This window comes from Protopterus annectens, chromosome 13.part0 (genome assembly GCF_019279795.1).
Source record: "Protopterus annectens isolate FY-2018-M chromosome 13.part0, PAN1.0, whole genome shotgun sequence".
In the NCBI taxonomy this organism is placed as follows: domain Eukaryota; kingdom Metazoa; phylum Chordata; order Ceratodontiformes; family Protopteridae; genus Protopterus; species Protopterus annectens.
The window spans coordinates 264,669,090-264,689,583 of record NC_056747.1 but is presented as its reverse complement, the minus strand read 5'-3'; the positions used below and the strand labels follow the sequence as shown (position 1 = coordinate 264,689,583).

The window sequence follows — 20,494 nt, the reverse complement described above, 5'->3', positions numbered from 1 at the left end:
TTATCCTCTATGCAGGCAAGCAATGATTTTGTGGGAGACTGCTCTCAGTTTACAGCTCAATCTTCAGGCAAGGTTTCTGCCAGGAGCACAGAACTCCTTAGCAGATGTGTTGAGCAGGCGAATTATGGATCCCCACGAGTGGAAATTGGATCCTCATGTATTTCAGAAATTGACAGTGTCATGGGGAACTCCAGACATAGATCTGTTCGCTTCTCCACTAAACCATCAGCTGCCAAAGTTTTGCACAAAAGGTTTCATCCCACAGCTTGGAGAGTGGATGCTCTTTCTTTCAATTGGAGCAATCTTCATGTGTATGCCTTTCCACCTCTGCCTCTCCTCCCAAAGGTACTTCTGAAAGTCAGACAGGACAAGCCAAGGATGATCTTAATAGCTCGGATTGGCCTCGACAACACTGGTACCCATTACTGAGAAGTCTGGTATGGAAGCCTCCATGGCCTTTGCCTTGATTCCACACCTGTTATCGCAGGAGGACAGCCATTTGCTAAATGTCAAGCTTCACTCTCTGCACCTAACAGCCTGGCATATTCTGTTTTGAACCATAGTGGGCCTCCACTTCCTCAGCAAGTTTTGAATGTTATCTTGGAAGCTAGGAGGCCTAGTACATGGAAAGTGTACGCAGACAAATGGAAGAGATTTTTGTTTTGGAGTGCAGCAAAAGATTTTGATGTTTCTGAGCCTAATTTGTGTGTGGCTCTTCAATATCTTACTGAGTTACTAGACAAAGGTTTGTCTTTCTCTTCTATTAAAGTTCATGCTGCAGCAATTTCAGCTCACTATGATTGCAACCCACCATTGTTTTCTCATCCTTTGTTCAAGCAATTTCTTAGAGGGGCAAAGAATATAAGACCCCCACGAAGAGCTCCTACTCCTGCTTGGGATCTCAATTTTGTGTTGGAGAAACTCACTCTACAACCTTTTGAGCCTGCAGCTACTGCTGAGTTGAAGTATTTATCATGGAAGACTGCTTTTTTGTTGGCCATTACCTCTGCAAGACGGGTTTCTGAATTACAGGCCCTTATGGCGGTTGAGCCTTTCTTGATTTTCCATAAGGATAGGGTATCATTACGTACTAATCCTTCCTTTATGCCTAAGGTGGTTTCTAGTGTGGCTTTGAACCAAACTATTCATTTGCCTACTTTTTATGCAAATCCCCAAAATAAAGGGGAAAAGATTTTGCACACTTTAGATGTCCACAGGCAGTTGCGTTATTATTTGGACAGAACTAAAGGTTTCAGGCAGTCTCAGCAGTTGTTTGTTTCTTTTGCTTTGAGTTCTCAGGGCAAGCCTGTATCAAAACAAACTATTTCTAAGTGGATTGGGTTTTGCATTGCTTTCTGTTATTCCCATCATGGCAAGGAGATTCCAGCTGGGATTAGGCCTCATTCCACTAGGGCTACTGCCACTTCAACAGCTTTTTTGAGGGGAGTGGCAACCAAGGATATTTTGGAGGCAGCTACTTGGAGTTCTGTACATACTTTCTCTAAGCATTATCACCTGCCACTTTACTCTAAGTCTAGGGCTGGTTTTGCCACTGCTGTTTTGCAGGGCATTTTGGCAGCTCCTGCTTCCTTGTAGTTAGCCATCCTCCCTTATCTCTGCTTTGGGATTCTACCCAATTGTTAGGACTGCAGCAATGTGAGATGAAGAACATAGTACAGTTTTGTACCTACCATAAATGTAGATGTTCAAGATCCACATTGCTGCAGTCCAATTTACCTCCCTCCTTCCCTCTGTTGTTAGAGGTGGTTGTGTGGGTTGGGTTGTACATTTTGTGTATATTGTATATATTGTACTATAGTTAGTGCAAGGGTGATTGGTTGGTTGTTTGCTGTCTTTTGGTTTTGACCTTTCTTTTTAGGGTCTTCTGACATCTGGGGCAAGAAAAGACTGAGGATATGACGTCGGTCATGCGCATTTGTACCCTGACGTACTGACGTCAGTCAAATGCGCCCTGACCGACGTCAGCCTTATACTTTGATATTCGGGCCGACCGAGGACAGCGGACTACCCCAATTGTTAGGACTGCAGCAATGTGGATCTTCGAACATCTACATTTATGGTAGGTACAAAACTGTACTTTACATGCTATGAAAAGGCAAATGTCAGTGGGGAAGGCAAATTCCACATAAGGATAACCACGATTAGTGCATTTTTTGCCTAGGCCCTAACCACGACCATATATCCTGCACTATTTGCAATACTTTTGTCCCAAGGACTCTGCATAGTTATCTCGCTTCACTCAATTTATATATAGAGAACCAACACTGTAAACATTTAGCACGTGACGATATGGAAAGTACATCGAGCCCATCAGAGGAGCCTGTTAGTGAGGTCAAGAAGTCTAGGCCTGAGGTATCTGCTGCTGCTTCAATTCCGGACTTTTCTCCCGAGGCCAATGTTTTATTTTGCCTTGGTCTTGAGCATGACATGCCCAGCTCTCCCCAGTGTGTTTAACTTGTGCACCATGAAGCATAAGGATCAGTTTCTAAAAAGTTACTGTGCACATAAGATTCCACTTATGACCCAGATATACTGTGGTATCTATCAGTCCTACCATTGAGCTCATTAAGAGAAGGAATTGAGAAGTGATCCAAGGAAAACTGCGCTGAAGACTCCACGCTTTCATTGTGTGGTGTGGTCCTTACAGGCTCGAGATCATTATAGGAGGTGAGGTGCTTTTTTACACACTCCCAGTGCCATCCACTGTTTTATTGGCCTCCTGACATAAACTCTCAAGAGACTACTCTGCCTTCTTCAGCTCTAACATTTACTGTAGCTGAAAGTCTTTAGGTGTCGGTTTGGTCTGGAGCCACTTTTCAGACATTGGCATCTGATGCCAAATTTACAGGTTATGGTGGGGGTTGTGGCAGCCCCCCATATTCATGAAGAGTTGCCATGGGAGTGGATACAAGTTGCAACCATTTACTTTCATCTTGAGGGCTCTTTTCCTAACTCCACACTCAAAAACAGGCGCAAACCACTAATGCCGAAGAATTCAGCTATCAGTTTGTCCAAGCAGTAGCTGAATGGGCTTAAGCCTCATTCTTTCCAGTCCTATCTGCTGGAATTGGTCAGGATGGCTGAGGACCCTCTTGGATTTCATAAGATCCAGGTAGCAATACCTTGAAAAGCTCCTGTCCACAGGAATGTATCTTGATAAAAGGAAGAGAAGACCCTCCGCTCCCCCCCACCACCCCGTTAGACTTTGATTCCTCAGACTGAGGACGACGAGTTAGCATATGTTAACTAGCTTTCTCCAAGATCCTGTGTTTTGTCAGAGTCTGGAAACGCTTTAGTCTTAGTATCACCATCTGAGGACCTTTGCTTTGGAGATGCTCTTTATAAGATGAGGGTGCTTTGACTGAAATGCTCAAGAAAATTCTCAGCCGAAGGAAATATTTTGATGGTTTCTTATACTGCCATAATCTAAGCCCTTTGCTGCTGTTCCAGTGCTGAAGATACTTGACTTTTGTTAAATTTCTGAAACTGGATTATTGACCCCCACCCTCAGAAAGCCTGATTTGTTTTTACAGCGTACTTGAGTCCTGCAAGCACCTATTAAAAAAAAAAAAAAAAAAAAAAAATGCATTGAATGCAGAAATGGTGTCTGAATTCCCAGAAATCCAGGTGCTGCTCCTTCAAGAATCCTCTCAAGTGATCAGAGCAGGCCTTTTAATTGCTTTGGGATTAAAACTACACTTCAGCTACCATTGCCATGACGGCCCTAAATTGTCAGTTTCACATGATTAAATGCCAGAAGTCTCTCCTGGATACACTGAAACAGAAGACAGGCGACTGAAGACAAAGATCTTCAGTGGGAAATGCTAGTTTTGTGCAGTACCAGTTACCAAGTTGCAAAGCTTTCATTATGCTGCTTAGTGCATCCAGTAGGGCAGTTGCCATGGAGTCTGATATCAGGAGGCATGATTGGTGAGAGAGCATACACTCCATAAACATATAATGGCAGAGATCATCGATGGGTCTCAAGAGTTTCCTCCTTGGACCTCCAACTCAGTTTGCAAGAAACTGGAAGAAAAGGTGTAAACCATACCATTGTCTGCAAGCTGCATTGCGTAGGTTTACCCACCAAGACTTGGTCCTTTTCTCCTTGTCAGATGAAAAGGAAAAAGTTGGAAAGGAGGAAGGGGAAAGTTTCCCATCAGGTTTTCTCTTGAATCGGATTGCTACTTGAAGGGGCAACTGTGACTCAACATGATACGTCCCTATTTCCCCCTCCAATAAAAAAAAAGATGCCACTCCATTCTTGCCACCTCCAGACAGGATAGAAGGAAAGTTGTCCTTATTCTCGATAGTCTTCAAATCTCACAGGACAGGTGGACCCCGGATATTATAAGGTTAGGATGCACAATGGTATTTATATTAAAAAAAAAAAAAAAAAAAAAAATCAAGGCATTCCCCTTGTACCAAAGAAACTAATAAAACTTTCTCAGACTTATGTGCAAAACTTCTGGCTTAGGGTTCCATAAAATTTGTACCATATGGACAAACAGGAAAAGGCCTCTAGTCCAGGTTCCTTTTGGTTCCAAGAAAAGAAGGGTCTTGGAGACATGCTCCTGACCTCTCATGACTTAATACTTGCTCATACTAGATTTCAAAATGCTTACGCTACAAACACTACTGCCCATGATCCTCTCAGAAGCTGTCACCATTGATATAAAAGATGCGCACCCCCACATTTCCACAACCCAGAAAAACAGCTGATCTTAAATCTCTCCCATCCTTTTCTCAACAGATGTATCTTTGGAACTGTCTTTGGCTACTTGAGACTTTAGATCCCAAGCTCCTCCCTTTTTTTATAACCCCCCCGCAAAGGAAAACATTACCTCAGATCTCATTTGCTTCTCCTTTGATAGACCCAGAACTCCTTTGCTCAGGCATTTATATGAACTTTAGTGATACTACAGTTTTTTTTTTTCTTTTAGCTAGCTAACTTTTGGTTCTTTGTCATTTAACTCTTACCTCCCCTTTCATAGCTGGTTAGGTAGATGAATGTTCTGTTCCCTTCTTTTCCTTCCACCTTTAGTGCCATCTTTACTCAAGTAGTTAAAAAAAACTCCTACATCATCCTAATAGTTTTCCTTTAGGGTGTGTTTTGTTGCTGCTTCTGGGTAAACCTTTGGGATTTAAAAAGTGCATGGCCTGTGGCCACAAATGACCAAATTCAGATGTGTAGTCTACATGTGTATACTTCCTTTGGACTGCTCACTTGGATGAGCAGTGTGCTATCTGCACTGCCTTTTGCATCCAAGCTGTTGTGGAAAGAGTAAACGTTTATCCTTAGGGACTTCTCCCTGCACCAGGACACTAACCTGGAGGATTGGGGGGGGGCTTCCCTCAGATTTCTTCTCATTTGGGAGATTCTCAAACATTCGATACTGAAAGGTGGGTGGTCCACTTTTCCCTCTCAAGGAGTCTATATTCAAGGCCTACAGGTCCAGCTCCTTTACATCCTTGGTGCTTCGCCCTGTTGATGAGATGGTGGATCTCATCTCTAAGCAAGCATGGAATGAGCTGGATGTGACTGAACCATTTTTCCACAATACAAATAAGTACTGGATCTCTCTGAAAGATTACCAACCCTAGAGCAAGGTTCTGGACATAGATTCTGCAGTAGTGGCAGTGGCCATAAAAATAATTTTCAGACGAGGTCTTCTGTCCATCTCCCTAACAGGGAGTCTGGAGCTCTGGACTGATTCAAGAAGTGGACATATGCTTCAGCTACCTTTGCTCTGAGGGTACTGAAGTAATCGTCACACCTCACAAGAGGGACTTGAAGAAATTTTCAAATCCCTCTTTTTGTGTATATCTGTAAAGGACAAGAAAATCTTGCATTTTCAGCCACCCTGCAGTCCCTTTCCAGTGTCTCTGTGTGTCTGATTTGTAATGCAGTTGAAGGTGCTTTGAGAGCTTCTTTAAGGAAACCTTGCCTGGTTGTGCTTGTGTGACTTTGTGGAACACTTCCAAGACGTCCTTTATTGTATTGTTTGATAGCTGAACACACTTTAGGCCTAAAGTGAAAGAAGTAGGATTTTCCCGTCTTCTACACTCCCCCCGGTCTCTTTCTAGGAACCAGAAAGTTGTTAAACTATGGATGTCCTTCAAGGATGCATCTGCAGTCCTAACATATGGGTTGTCCTGCCTCAGGCAGCCCTTCGGTCAGCCGGATTCCAAAGTCTGGGTCTGGCCTCGGCTGATGTCGCACTTCACCCGACGTCATAGCTGCTGTTTATTGGGTATAAAGGCATCAGCCGACGCCATTTTCCTTGGTCTTTCTTGCCGCATGGTGCCCGAAGCAGAAGCTGTTCGCAAGTGCCGGTCGGTCAGATCCAGAGATTTCTACTACCGAAGACTTCTAAAAAGCTAAGTACCCCGTTGGGGACTCTTTCTTGCCTCAGCCGATGTCAGAAAAAGTAAATAATTGTTTAACTTGTGGGAAACAAATACCTCATAAGGATTTCCACTCTTACTGCCTTCCTTGCTTAGGCCCAGACCACGACGTATCAGCTTGTCTAGCCTGTGCTTCCTTCAACTGACGAACGCTTAGACGTCGGTCGGAGTTTGCAGAGGAGTTTTTTGGTCCCGCTTTTGCTTACAAAATGCCGTCGGAGACTCCGACTACACAAATAGCTAAAAAGCGCAAGGAAAAGGACCGACACTCGCGGTCCGCAGTTTCGGCTGAAACCGCGGTTAGGCCAACCGCGAGTGTCTCTGTTTCGGCTGAAACCGAGTCCTCGGTTCTTCCTTCGGCCAAAAGCATGCCTCCTATAGCCGAGGCCTCACAGACAATGGTTGAATCTGCTACTGATATTAGTGCTACAGAAGCAGGCTCCCAGGATTTGTCGGATACTATTCCTTTAGACATATCTACCCCTGCACGTGGGGCTGCTAGACCCCCTGCTTCTATGTCCATCAAGGCTTTTGCCAGGGCTAAAGCAGCTAAATCTTCTAAGGCCTTACCTGCTAAAACTACCCCACATAGGCCTACCTCTAGTTCTCAAATACTCAGCCTGGCTGAGGATCTCATTTCTTTGATCAGGGGATCACAACCTCACCCAGACAGGGCCTCTCAGCCCCCTTCAGATAAGAGGCCTAGGACTGAACCCCCGGAACCTGTCTCTACAGACTATTCCTCTGAGGACTCGGACATTACTGACCCTCAGGAAGGCCCATATTCTCCTTATGAGGATTCTGATGCAGAAGACTCCATTCCTTCTGCTTCTCCTCCTGAGGAATTTTCTTTTGGGGAAACCTTACATGCTATGAGGGAGCATTTCCAATGGCAGGGCCAGGATTTTTCAGATTCAAGGAAAAGGCTAAGGACCTTCTTAAACTTACCACAGCATAGGCCTTTAGCCATTCCTCCAGTACTAACAGTAGTTGATGCATTTAATGATGCCTGTACTGCTCCTGATTCTCTTCCTCCGGCCCTTGCCAAGCCTGACAGATATTACAGGGTCCCGGACACACACTACCATTTGTATAAGGCTCCTGTTGCAGATCCAGAAACCATTTCACAGGGCCCGAAAGGTGTGGCAGCTGCTTCTGCCAAAAACCCTCTTCCCTCTGATAGGGAATCTAGAGCATTAGAGAGATGGGGTAAAAAGGTTTATACTTCTGCTGCTCTTTCGGCTAGGGCCTTAAACTGTCAATTTCACATGATTCAATATCAGGAATTTTTGTTAGACCAGCTAAATAAAAAACTGTCCTCTCCTGAACCTATAGACCGCAAGTCTCTTCAGGATTTGGTACATAACTCTCAGCAGGTCGGTAACCATTTCTTAAAATGTGGCTATGATGCACTGGAGGCTTCCTTTAGATCAGCTATGACTGGAACAGTGATTCGAAGACATGCATGGTTAAAAGAACAGTCCTTATCAGATCATGTTAAATCAAAACTCCTAGATGCTCCCATGGAGAAACAAAGTTTGTTTGGCTCCCCTGCACAGGAGGTTCTGAAGAAGGTGGAAGAAAAAGCAAAATCTGTCCAAACAGTCAAGGATTTCTTACAGGTCCAACCTCCGAGGTTTAGCAGAAGTTGGCCTTCGAAGAATTGGTCCTTTCCAGTCAACTCCAGAGCACAGAGAGGCAGAAATAGACGCCCAAGAGGCAGAAATCAAGCTAGGGGTGCCTACAGGGGACGTCAGTGGCAACCTACCAACCAGATAAGTACCGCCACAGATTCAACTACAACCACTTTCACTGGACAAACACAATGACTTGGCTCTGATACCGCCTACCAGGGAACAGCTGGAAGCTCCCTTGGGCGGAAAGCTAGCCTTATTTTCAGACAACTGGCATTACATTACAGGAGACAAATGGACTTTGCAAACAATAGACAAGGGCTACAGGTTTCACTTCCACACTCTACCAAAAAAGAGGGGAATGCCAAACCTACCACCAAGCCAAAAAACAGATGCTCTAAAACAAATCAACAACTTACTAGAGATGAGAGCTATAGAAAAGGTGCCACCTATGGAACAAGGCCAAGGTTTTTACTCCAGGCTTTTCCTGGTACCAAGAAAAGAAAATCAATGGAGACCTATTCTCGACTTGTCCGCACTGAACACATACCTCATTGTTCCAAAATTCAAAATGCTGACCCTCCAGCAGCTTCTTCCCATGCTGGGCAAGGAGTCTTGGCTGGTGACTCTAGATCTCAAGGAGGCATACCTGCACGTCCCTATATGACCAGATTGCAGAAGATACCTCAGATTTCTTGCAGGATCAGAGCATTATCAATTCTCAGCATTGCCCTTTGGCTTATCTACTGCGCCCAGAGTATTCACGAAATGCCTGGCATCAGTAATTGCTCATTGCAGGCTCCAGGGAATTCAAATTTACCCATACCTGGACGACTGCCTATTACAAGCGGACAACAAGGCACAATTAACAAAAGATTTGAAAAATGTCATACAACTGTTGCAAGCCTTGGGATACACAGTCAACATGCAGAAGTCAAGACTAGTACCTTCCCAAAGGATAACATTCTTGGGGGCAGATCTGGACACATCAACTCAGATGGCCTTTCTCACAGAAGAAAAACAAAAGCAACTACCAGGCTATTTCATGTCATTAACAAAACAAACTCAGCTTACTGCAAGGAAAGTCTTGCAAGCCCTGGGTTACATGGCATCCTGCATAATATTGATTCCGTATGCCAGGCTACATATAAGAAAGTTACAATGGTACCTAAGGAATGTATGGTCTCAACACCAGCACAGTCTAGAAAACCAGATTCCAATAATTCCATGCCTGAAGCAAGAAATCCTGTGGTGGGCTCAGGCCTGCCAGTTGAACAGAGGCTTGCCTTTCCACAAACCACAGCCAAAGCCAGACCATCACCACGGACGCCTCAGACTTAGGATGGGGGGCTCACATGGTGGACAAGTGTATACAAGGCCTATGGACCCAAGACCAGCTGAATCTACACATAAATCTAAAGGAGATGCTGGCAGTGAAATATGCGATCCAGGCATTCAGACCACTCCTTCAACAGGGTCATCTGCTGATAAGGACGGACAACACCACAGTCATGTGGTACATCAACAAACAAGGAGGTACACATTCATATCCTCTATGCCGGATGGCAATGGACCTGTGGAATGTGGCCCTGAACCTCAACATTCAACTTCAGGCCAAGGCTACACTCTGTTGGGATAGACATTTGCTCTTTGGGGGGGGGGGGGGGGGGGGAGAAGTTTGCACTGAACCTTTCTGCCAGGATGTTGGCAATGTCTGTGGGTTCAGTGTATTTTTTGTCATTTTGCACTAACTCAGAGCATATCTGGGAGTTGCCTCCCAGGTTTCTGACATAACTAAAGAAGGCCTTGTGATTTTCTTTAGTGTCTTGTGCAATTTTTCTTTCGAAGCTGGCCTTAGATGATTTTATGAGGGATCGTAGTTTCTTGCTAGTACTGATCAGTGACGCCTTCCCTTTTTGGGATTTTGCTCCGTCATGTAGTAGCTTTCTCCTTCTGTTGTATAGCTTATTTATGGCCAGGGTACACCAGACAGGTCTCCTGCCTTTGAAGGAGTAAGTCTTGGTTTTATTTGGGATAGCATGCTCCATGCTTTCCTGTAGGTGTCCATAGAATGCTTTTGTAAAGGATTCTGCATTTTGGGCCGTATTTTCCATTGGATTGAAGGATTCCACCTCAGTTTTGAGAAGTGTGAAGTTTGCTTTTGAGAAGTTATTCACCGTGGTTTCCTTGGCTAGGGTTGGGGACGGAATATGGATGTCCAGAGAGAGATGTTTATGATCTGATCTTAGCAATGAGGGGTATACCTCTGGTGTGGAACCCCATGTTGGTGATGACCAGATCCAGTATGTTTTCTCCTCTTGTGGGAGTGGTGACCAGTTGTTCCATAGCATTTGAATTTATAAATTCTAGGAACCGTTGGGCGAGGGTGTTTGGGCTTGAGTAGTTTTCCCAATCGATGTTTGGGTAGTTATATAATAGTGTTTGGAGAGACCTTCATATTCTCCATTGTACTCAGGAAAGCAGAGTCAGGTTCCTGTGTTTGGGAGGGTGGTCTGTAGCAGGCTACAAACTGAAAGGCAGTTTTGCCCACTGTTAGTTGCACATGGATGGTCTCCGATGCTTCGTGCAGTGCTTCATGCAGTGCCACTAACCTGGAGGTGTGGGTATCCTTGATAAGTATGGATACTCCCCCTCCTTTTGTGGTTCAGTCCGAGTTTTGGGGCCGGAAAGCATGGTATGATGTATAACCTGTTAGTGCTGGGGTGCTCTCAGGAGCTTGAACCAGGTTTCTGTTACTGCACAGATATCGATATTCTCCATACTGAAGAGAGTCTCGAGTGTGTGCATCTTGAGGTTTAGACTTCTGGCATTGAGCAGCATTACCCTTAGTTTTTTTCTTTGTGTTGTCTATGGGGGTGGGTTTGTCTTTTGAGCCTTGCCTAAAAAAGGCACTATGGGGGAGGCAAGAGCCTTTGCAGTATTAGAAAACCCAGGGGTGACCGGTGCAAGCCGTCCCTAGCGAAGCAACGTTGCTTGTCGAGCATGTCATCCCAGGCTGACAGACACTGGATCTCCTTTGAATGACACCAATACTTTAGCCAGTTGTTAAAATTTATCATTTTGTCTTTATACTGTGGCATCATTCTTGGTGAGGGTAAGATGCTACTCAAGGTCAGGGTCATACCGGCCTGGTCTACATGATCAAAGAGCTCCTGAACGTCTTTTTTTCATGTAGTCCAGGGAGGTACGTCTCAGGTCATTCACACCAGCATGGACAATGACGGAGTCTTATTTGTACTTGCTTTGGAGTGATCTGAGTGCTTGTGTTATGTGGCAGATCCTGGCACCCGACAGGCAGCTTACAGTGACCTTGTTCAGCCTGGTGAGTGGGATGTCAGTGTGTCTGTCAATAGTCACCTATTACAAGTGTATTAGGTGTGTTGCTTAGCCATAAGGGCTGTGACTGTGTGGATATTGTTTTGTGGTAGGTGTTGCTTGGATGTCTGCTTTGGAGGTCTCTGCTGCTTAGGCAGATTTTTATTTAGAGCCTTCAAGTATGTTTTTGTGTTTGTGTTTGGTTTGCTGATGCAATAGGTCTATGTGAGACTGGATTTGTGGTTTGTGTGGTCACCTTCTCCTCCTGACAGGCTGTGCCAGTACTGGGTTGAGAGAGCTTGGCCTCCAGTTTGGCTATATAGTTGCATCTCTCACATATTTTTAAGCTCGTTGGGAGGAGAAGGGTGGTCTGTATACATAAGGCAGTTGTAACATTGCCTCAAGATTCCCAGATTCACCAGCTGGACTGGAAAGTAAACTCGAAACTGACCTTTGGACATGCCTGAATAATATAGGGAACTACTTATTGACTGATCAGAAAGAACCAATAGGGAGCAAGTGCTTAGAAGGAGTATAAGAGGATGTAGTGCTTTAGTTTGGGTTTACCTATGAGATTACTTATACGAGCAAGTGCAGGGCTTTAGAATGAAAATAGAGTGCTTAATTAGAGATTTAGAGCACCTCTAAGGGAAAAAGTGAAGAGCAGACTTTGTGGGGCTGGGAATACTTTAAACCTGTTTAAGCGGAGCTGCCCGAGACTGCTCTGTACGCAAGACCACGCCAAAAGAGAGTTGCAGGGTTTTAAGAGAGTGAGATCAAGGAGTTTGGAAGTGGCCCAAAACGGCCAATAAAACTACAGCTTCTAGGCAGTAACCACTCCTACAGGGACAAGCAGGCTGCTCAGTGTTAACCACTGCCACTGGTGAACACAGACTTCCCTTTAGCCCAAGCAAGCACTGGCCTCCAAGAAACTTACAAACAGTTCAGAACAGCAAATCTGTAACTGAACTTTCTTAAATTTCAGAAAGTGGGAAAAAAGCAAAGATTTTTTTTTTTTTTTAGTTTAAACGTAGCAGAGATGCACAAGTAGCAAAATATTCACAACAGTGCAATAAATGACCCCACACTTGAGTGCTAGGCCAAAGTCAGGTATAATGCAATTTTAAGAGAAAAAAAATGATTTTAAATTAAGTGCAACACAGGAAATGCAGTAAACAGGCTCTAGATGTGTTCTAAATACTGCTTCTAATACAGATATAAACTTTAGCAAGCCGGAAAATGCCAAAAAGTAGGCGGCAAAGCAGTAATTCTAAACACAAAATCAGAAGAAAATACTTAATCTCAAAAGTGGCTCCTTTCTTTTCATAGCGTTTTCTCCCCTTGGTAGGTGCTTCAGCAACTACTAACAAGCCTGGAAAGACATTATTAGATAATGGGATTTTCCTGCACCCAAATACTGGGAAGACCTTATTTTTTAAGCTGATAGCCGACTGTAACAGTAGTAATTTAGTATAGTTGGCTTATTGCTTTTTATGTAAATAATTTTATATAGGAATGACAACTAGAAGGTTACGAGACCGAATAAAGGAGCATGTATATGATATACATAGGAGAGCAGACACTAGTGCACTGGCAAAACATGCAATGGCGACAGATACCTCACACAGCTTTAAATTTATGGTCATTGAGCTAGTATGTTTAGGTAGTAGAGGGGGCTCTATTAAAAATAAGGCAGAGACAAAAGAATTCAAGTGGGTAATTTGAATGCTTGCAACCATGGGGAAGGGACTGAATGATAAAATGTCCATTAAACCTATATTCGTTAATAGACCTTTGAATAGATGAATATATTTTATTATGTGGTGCATAAATATTTTAAACTATTTTTAAATGAGTAATTGCACTGTTATGTAATTAATTGATATGAGAACGATTGGTTACAATGAGTCTAAAAACCAGTGCATGGAATAATTCATTGTCTGATGAAGCAGCTTTTGGCTGTGAAAGCGCTCACCTGTTCTTTTTGTGAATAAAAGTTTTATGCCTTTACCTGCTGTGGTTTGGTGCCTACCAATATTTTATCTTAGACTGTTCACTTATGGAGGCCCAATTTACCTGCACCTATATCGTATTTTTCTGTTTGCTAGGCTTTAGAAAGCTGCTACAGAGAGGGTCATCCAAGAGGTCCTGCCCGACCAAGCTGGATCGGCCATTTACTCAAGGTTATTTTTAGTACGAAAGAAAACTGGACCTAAGGCCAGTTTTTGGATTTGACATCCCAGAACAAATAAACTCGAAATTCAGGATGGTGACCATTCAGTCCATCCTACCTCTTCTGCAGATGGGCAACTGGATGTGCTCAGTAGACCTGAAGGATGCGTACTACCATATGGAGAAGCGCTCCAGAAGGCATCTTTGTTTCAGGCGGGAGACCAGCCCATTACCAGTTTCGAGGACTTCTGTTTGTGTTATCACAGCCTTCAGAGTGTTCAAATGCATGGCAGTAGTTTCAGCTCATCTCAGACTGCAAAGATTTCACGTGTTTCCTTACCTCAACGACTGGCTCTTAACTGCTTCAAACAGGCATCCACTCATTCAAGCCAGGATTACATGTTACAGTTAGCTCCCAATCTTTGCTTAACTATAAACACAAAAATCATAGCTCAATCCTGTCCAGATAATAGACGTTATTGGAGCTCATTTGGACACAACCAGAACTATGGCCTTTCTACCTCCAGGCAGGGTATCCACTCTAAGGGTTCATGTTTCTCAAATCCTAGAAATTCAATCTCCCCCAGCGAAACTAGTTCTAAAGCTTTAGGTTCTATGGCTGCCACGATAGCGTTATTGCCCACAGCATGCTTTCACATGAGTCCTTCAGTGAACATTCAATTCAATGGTCATTATACCAGCATCATCTGTCTCATCCCATAAAACTGTCATGGGTTGCAAGGGCTCTCTTCTCTGGTAGCGCCATTCCCCAGAAGTCTACCAAAGTCAAGCCTTCATTATTCCCCTGCTAAATGCCACTCTGACTATGGACGCCTCCTGTTTGGGGTAGGGGGGGCATTCTCTGGGACGGATGGTCCAAGGAATATGGTCATCTCAGACCAAATAACACATCAACTTCCTGGAGATGAGTGGTTCTTCTAGCTTTGCAAGCACTTTTCAGCTTCCTTCCGTGACCATTGCATTTCAAACCGGCAATATGTCCATGGTTTGGTACATCAACAAGCAAGGTGGACCCAGATCTTTACTCTGTCGAGAAGCAAAGCGAGTGTGGCAGTGGACTATCTCTACCCACTGCTTTCTAGTCTCAGCACACATTCCAGGGGAGTTCAACATTCCAGCGGACAGGCTCAGCAGAACGGTACTGATGACTTACAAGTGGTCTCTGAATCAGTCGGTGGCAAACATGATATTCCACAAGTGGGGTCAACCTTGCTGTGACCCCTTTGCCTCTCCCCTTAACAAATGCAGCAAGATGTCCTATTAATATGCTGCTGTATCCATAACATGGGGGGAGTCTACCTCTGGTTGACTCGTACGTCCAGTCATTTTACAAAAGATACCTGCTATGTTGTGAAGGTACATGTGATGGCCTGTGTTTCTCAGAGTACATCAGCCGTAAACTGACATAGGATATAAAGCAGACATCAGCACGCACCTACCTCAGAACTTTTCTGCCACCTGTTCGACTGCCAGCTCCGGTCATCGCTCACTTGGAAAAGTGACTTTGTGCTTGAACATATTCAGATAACCAAAAACCCTTATGGGGTACTTATCTTTTGCTACTGTGTTTTGGTTTAATGTCCGGTAGGAGTGGCAAGTGTCGGTGTGGAAATCAGATTCCACATAGTCTCTCACAAATTGTCTTTTCTGTTTAAGCCAAGACTACGACCACACCACTTGTGAAATCTTTCAGGACTTTGTTCCCAAAACTCTCAGGAGCCATCTTGCCACATTAAAATTATATCTAGAGAATCAACACTTGAAATGCTTAACCAAAGATATGGACCTCTTGTTAGGAACCTCAGAGGAGCTGCCTGCAAAAAAGGCCAAGAAATCTTGGCCTGATCCTACTCCTGCACCCTCTATTCAGACTGCAACTCTCAAGGCCGCTGAAGGCCCGGAGTTCGAGTCTGAATCCGCAGACCTTCCACTGACTGGTACCAGGGAGGAAGCCGTTAAAGAAGCCGCTTGATCATCCCAGGAGTCGCAGGTGTCCAACTTGGGCCCCGGGGTCTAGGCTTTTTTTCCAGGGCCCACTTGGAGTTTCCAAAATCGTCATCAGCAAAGACGTTATCTCAGTTGTGGAGTGCTGCCCAGCATCCGGCCATCCTTCTCTGCATTGCATCACAGACGCATCTGTGTCAGATGCCCCCAAAAAGAAAAAGCAAAAATCAAAACGTATTGCTCCTCAACCGTCCGTTCTGTCCAACCAGGTGCCTGTCTTGCAGGCCTTTACTCAGGGCCTTCTTAATGCCTTCCTTGCATTATGTCAGGCCTCTGCCTTTGCCCAGGCCTCTTCAGTTTCTACTCCCAAGTGTAAACTAATAACTGATCTTTCCTTTGAAGAAGGGGATTCACATCCCAAATTGACTCCCTTTTGGGGTATGCTTCTCCAGAGAAGTCTAATGGAATGAATTCCCCAGAGGCAGACATTACCTTTGGGGAAACTATTGTTCCAATGAAGGACTTTTTCAAGACGGACTGCATTCTGGTTACTGAGACTCAAAAAGAGGTGGAATGACCTCTTAAAAATGAAGTCTCCTAATCCATCTGCAGTTCCCCCTGTGCATCCTACCTTTTTTGCTCCAAAGTGACCAGACAGTGCTAAATTCCTCTTCAAGGCCCCTTCTGCAGCCCCTTCCATGATTTCCGTGGCTGCAGATAAAACTTCTCCCCTCCTTCCCTCGGATAAGGCGAGCAGATTAATGGAAAGACTGCGCAAAAAAAGTATATACCTCTGCCACTTTAGCAGTGAGAGCCATTAACTACCAAACTTATAGGGCCAAATATTCTTTGGCCCTTCTTTCTAATGCTGTTAACCAATTGGGTGACCTCCCTGATTCCCTTGCTAAGGCCAAAGTCTCTAGTCTATTAAATTCCTGTAGTCGAGTAACTAAACACACTGTTAAGTGTAGTTATGATGCATTGGAGGCTTCATCAAGGGCTGCAACCTCAGGTTCTATCATCCGGAGATATTCCTGGCTTTGGCTTCAAGCCTCTCCCTGATGACATTGTCGGAACTCATGGATGCTCCCTTGGACAACAAGACTCTGGTTCAGTGGCTGATAAACTCGTTAAGGCCCTTCAGGTGAAGGGCAAAGAGCTCCAGGACCTCAGACACAGATTTGCCTCCCCAGTTCCCTGCTTCCAGAGGAACTACCCAGCTAAAACTACATTTGTGAGAAGAGCCACACAAAAGGAAATAAGATTCTAGGATGTAGACCCATTCCAGGTCTTTTCCCTCTACCCCAGTTCTGAAACTGCCTTTTCAGGCCAAGCCTGGTTGCCTGTGACCATCAGGCCTTCAGTTCAGACACCCCCCTCTCCATGCATCTCTCCCTGGCCTTCCCTGCTTGGAAACAGGTCACCCAGGACTCTTGGGTCCTCTCTTAATAAAACTGGGATATTTCATGGTGTGGTAAATCAGATCCACCTTCAGAGGCGTTCCTCAACCCCCTCAAGACCAAATGACTTACTTTCCCCCAGATGTTCATCGTGTTACACTGCTGCAGTCATCACACGTGGGGTTATCCTGCCGTCAGGCGGTCCCGCAGTCTGCCAGAGTTCCAAAGTCTTGGTCCGGCGTCAGTTGCTGTCGCTCCTTCCCTGACGTCAGTGCGCCAGGGCTATATAAGATGCATCCGATGCCATTTTCTTCAGTCTTTCTTGCCTCGCGGTGCCCGAAGCAGAAGCAGTTCGCAAGTGCCGGTCGGCCGACTCCTTTTCGAAGTCGAATTTCAGATCCGAAGTCTTCAATAAAGCTAAGTACCCCGTTGGGGAAACCTTTTTCTTGCCTCAGACCGATGTCAGAAAAAGTTAATAATTGTATTTCTTGTGGGAAGCAAATACCTCATAAGGACTTGCACTCTTACTGTATTCCATGCCCAGGCCCTGATCACGACGTCACTAGTTGTCGGTTTTGTGCTAGTTTTAACAAACGCACTATAAAACGACGTTTTGAATTTGCTTTGCACTACTTTGGCTGAAGGTTCAATTATACTATGCCGTCCGATCAACCGACCGCAGTTCCGAAAAAACGCAAAGACAAAGATATAAAGACAGGCATCCGAGGTCCAAAACCAACGACGAAACCTCTTCTAGGCCAGTCGCCGGTTCTCAGTGAGGCGCTTTTGCAGTGCCTGATACCTGCTACCTCAGAGCCACAGGCCGCCTCTGTCTCCTACGTGGAGACAACTAGGGCTCTGGATACTGAAGGTATTGGGCCTACGGAAACTAATCCCTCAGATGGGTCCGGAGCCGCTGAGCAGGCATCGGCTTCTGAGGGTGTTTTCAGACCTTCACAACTTACCATTAAAGCAACAGCCAGGACAAAAGTACCATTAAAGACAAAGAAGCAAGTACAGCATTCTCCTGGACAGTCCTCCATGCTTAAGAAACAGATGCTTAAAATGGCCGAAGACCTCATTACTCTAATCAGGGGTTCCCATCCCCCTCCTGAAAAAAGGCCTAGGCAGGATACAGACTGATTCCTCTGATTAGATTTCCATTTCCTCCGATTCCTCTTCAGACCAGGGATACTCTCTACCCCCTATGAAGACTCTCATGCTGAAGAATCTATCCCTTCAGCCTCTCCTCCTGAGGATTATTCTTTTGGGGAAACTTTACATACCATGAGGGAGCATTTCCATTGAGAAAGTCAGGATTATTCCGAATCCAAGAAAAGGCTCAGGGATTTCCTTTTATTGCCTCAGCACAGGCCCCTGGCTATTCTGCCTGTGCTAGATATTGTGGATGATTTGTTCTCTGAATCCATCTTATCTCCTGATTCTTTGCCCCCCCCCACCATCCAAGCCAGATAGGTACTATAGAGTCCCTGACTCTCACAAGTTTCTTTATAAAAACCCTTCTGCTGTTCCAGAAGCCATTTCACAGGGTCCAAAAGGGATTAAGGCTTCCATTGCAAAAAATCCAATACCCTCTGACAGAGATTCTAGAGCTTTGGATAGATGGAAGAAAGTTTACACTTCTGCAACTTTAGCAGTAAGGGCTTTAAATTGGCAGTTTCACATGCTTAAGTACCAACAATATTTAATGGCTCAGTTAAAACAGAAAATGCTTGCAAGCTCAGAAGCTCCTGACTGTAAAGAAATGCAGGATTTATTGCATGCAGTTGAACAGGTGGGGAAACATACTCTGCAATGTGGTTTTGATTCTTTAGAGGCCTCTTGTAGAGCCGCAGTTACAGGTTCTGTGATTCGAAGACATGCTTGGTTAAAAGAACAGAGTTTACCTGATCATGTTAAGGCAAAATTATTGGATGTCCTTCAAGAATGCAACTGCAGTCCTGACATATGGGTTGTCCTGCCTCAGACAGCCCTTTGGTCGGCCGATTCCAAAGTCTGGGTCTGGCATCGGCTGATGTCGCCTCCTCCCCGACGTCAGAGCGGCTGGGGTATGAAGGCATCCGCCGACGCCATCTTCAGTCTTTCTTGCCGCGCGGTGCCCGAAGCAGAAGCAGTTCGCAAGTGCCGGTCGGTCGACTCCTGTGTCTTCAGTTACCGAAGTCATCTTAAAGCTAAGTACCCCGTTGGGGAACATTTGTTCTTGCCTCAGCCGATGTCAGAAAAAAATTGAAAAAGTTAATTGTTTGTCTTGTGGTAAACAAATACCTCATAAGGACTTCCATTCTTACTGCCTCCCTTGCCTGGGCCCAGACCACGACGTCTCGGCCTGTGCTTGCTTTAATAAGCGCACACTCAGGCGCCGGGCAGAATTTGCCAAAGACTTTTTTGGCGAATCTTTCGCTTCCATCATGCCGTCGAAACAACCGACAACACAAACTACCAAGGAACGCAAGGACCGGGACAGATATCCTCGGCCCGCATCGTCCAACAATACCACGCCTAAGCCCTCCGCGAGTGCATCGGTCCCTTCGGAAGCGGTAATTCCACCGCTCCAGGCCGACGACACCGCTTTAACGCGTTCTTTGGTCCCGGAGATTTAACCGGTGCTGGTTGTTGATTTTCCTCCAGAAACCGAAGCTCTAGATCTACCAGACACCATTCCTGTGGACAAAGTTACCCCTGCACGTGGGGCAGCTAGGCCTCCGGTATCCATGTCCATCAAGGCCTTTGCACGTGCTAAGGCTTCCAGCCAGGCCAAGGCCCATCCTAAATCTACTTTTCAGGGCCCTTCTTCTGATAGACAGATCATGACTGTAGCTGCAGATCTAATCTCTCTGATCAGGGGTTCTCAGCCGCACCCAGACAGAGGTTCTCAGCCGCCTGCAGATAAAAGGCCTAGAACTGAGCAGACAGACACCCTCTCTTCAGATGAAGCCTCTGGGGATTCAGAGCTCTCTGATAACCAGGAAGAATCCTTCCAGGCCTACGAGGACTCTGATGCTGAGGAATCAATTCCCTCTGCCTCTCCTCCAGAGGATATTTCTTTCGGTGAAGTTCTCCACTCCATGAGAGAACATTTTCAATGGCAGGGTCAGGAATTTTCTGATTCCAGGAAAAGGCTACGTACCTTCCTTAAATTACCCCAGCACAGACCTTTAGCTATCCCTCCAGTGTTGGATGTCCTGGATGATGTATACTCAGACTCCAGTGCTTCCCCTGATTCTCTCCCTCCTGCTCCTGTCAAGCCAGACAGATATTACAGGGTCCCTGATACTCATAAGCACCTCTTTAAGGCCCACTCTGTGGATCTAGAAACTATTTCACAGGGCCCCAAAGGAGTGGCTACTTCCTCCGCCAAAAACCCTCTGCCCGCTGACAGGGAAGCAAGGTCCCTGGAGAGATGGGGCAAAAAAGTTTATACCTCTTCCACCCTTGCCATGAGGTCACTCAACTGCCTTTTCCATATGTTTCAGTACCAGGATTACTTAATGGATGATTTACAGAAAAAAAATAGCCTCTCCTGAGCCTATAGATAAA

General features: G+C 45.2%; 1 protein-coding gene across 1 annotated transcript in view; it reads left to right on the top strand.

The window, feature by feature from the left end:
* Positions 1-20,494, top strand: part of RANBP3 (RAN binding protein 3) — a 2,163,070-nt gene that overhangs the window by 695,258 nt on the left and 1,447,318 nt on the right. The gene's annotated exons all lie outside the window — the stretch shown is intronic.